The sequence below is a fragment of the Galeopterus variegatus genome, unplaced genomic scaffold (assembly GCF_000696425.1).
Source record: "Galeopterus variegatus unplaced genomic scaffold, G_variegatus-3.0.2 Scaffold3192, whole genome shotgun sequence".
In the NCBI taxonomy this organism is placed as follows: domain Eukaryota; kingdom Metazoa; phylum Chordata; class Mammalia; order Dermoptera; family Cynocephalidae; genus Galeopterus; species Galeopterus variegatus.
This window is the reverse complement of record NW_007729303.1, coordinates 99231-101127: the sequence shown is the minus strand read 5'-3', so window position 1 is coordinate 101127 and position 1897 is coordinate 99231.

Below are 1897 nucleotides of genomic sequence, written 5' to 3'. Positions count from 1 at the left end.
CCTTGGAACTTTGGTGTGCTGAGATGTGATGCCTGGAATTTCCTGGCCTCTGTTGTCAGAAGGGAGTCAGACTGTGGACGAAGCAGACAAACTGAGGATGGCGGAACAGAAAGACAGGATGAATACAGGTCCTTTGTTTATATTGTTCAGCAATTGAATTAATCAACACAGAAAACACTCTACTTCTGGACTCATTATGCAAGATAATAAATTGCCACTTGTGTCTTATGCCAATTTGAGCCAGAATTTGTTACTTTCAGCTAAAAACATTCCAAATTACACATTTCTATTCTAAGAAGTTATACTTTTACTACATAGGTATGTTTTCATATTGATGTACAATTATGTGTTCCTTACTTTATACAAATGATCTCATATCATGCAGCATTTTTTTATTCAACATTTAATTTTGGGGATTTTTGCCATGTTGATACATCTTAACCATTATATAATATTCCACTGTATGAAAATATCACACTTTATCTATGTACTTTTCGATGGATATTAGATTAAAACTTTCACTATTACATATAGTACTACAATAAATATTTTATTAGGTGATGTCACGTGTACATATATGAGAGTTTCTCTAGGATGCCTTGTCTAGTACGATAGCCACTAGTCACATGCAGCTGTTTAAATTAAAATTAATTAAAACGGAAAATTTAGGTCCTTGCTTGCATTAGCCACATTTTAAGTGCCCAATAGCTACATGTGGCTAATGGTTACTGTACTAGACAACATAGATATAGAAAATTTCATCATGGAAAGTTCTATTGGATAATATTTAGCTTCTTAGTATTTATCACAGCATGGCACACATAGAAAATAATATTGTACAGCTCACTCGGATAAATGGACAACACTGCTCAAGGTTCAAGGGGACTGGTTCAGGGACCCTGGCTGCTCTAGGCTCTTCTCAGTTGCCCCGAGGACTGAGAGATCAATAATATATCAGGTATACTTGTAACTCATTGACTGCACATCAACATGCCTTGGCTGTTCTTTAGACTTACACCTGGGAGTGGTGTTGCTGGGTCATAGTGCATGCACATTTTCAGCTTTACCAGATATCACCACATTGTTTTCCAAAGCAGTTATAACAATTTATACTTGCACCAGCAGTAAATGCAAGTTCTGCTTTTCCTGCATCCTTGACAACACTTGGTATTGGGAGATTTTTATATTTTTGCTAATCTGATGGGTGTGAGTTAATGTGCCCTTATTTTAGTTTGCATTCCCTTCTTTTCGGTGAGGTTGAATGTTTTTCCATAAATGTTGTTTCTTTTTGAGAATTTCCTGTTTACTTATCCTTTGTCTATTTTTGTATTATTTTGTTTATTATATTAATTAATTTCAGAAATTATTTGTGTTTTTTTGGATGCTAACCCATTTGTCAGTTATATGCAGCACAACCATTTATTTTGGTCTGTAGTTTATCTTTTAACGTCATAAATATGTTGTGGCACCAAAATTTAAAATTTTAATATTATTAAAATTATGAAACATGTTCTCTGTGGTTTGAGCTTTTATAACTACTTTAAGAATCCTTCCTTATCCAAATGTCATAAAGATAGCCTCAGATTTTCTTCTAAAAGTTTTCAAGTTTTACTCTTCATGTAGAAAAATTTAAATAGTTTTTAATGCCAAGAATCAAGTTTTAAACTCTTAAACCAAAGAAGTCTTAATTCTATAAATGTTACTAAAATATATATTGTGTAAATATACTCCCTTAAAAGAAAAAGAAAGAGAACTTGGTCTTTTTAAATGTCTAAAATTTCCAGTTTGCATCTCTATTGGGAATGAAGTGTGAATTATTTTATTTTGTTGTCTTTTTCACTTTTTAAGTTTCCCTGGGGTGGTAAATGTTTTTGTCATCTTGTATATTTTTATTTTA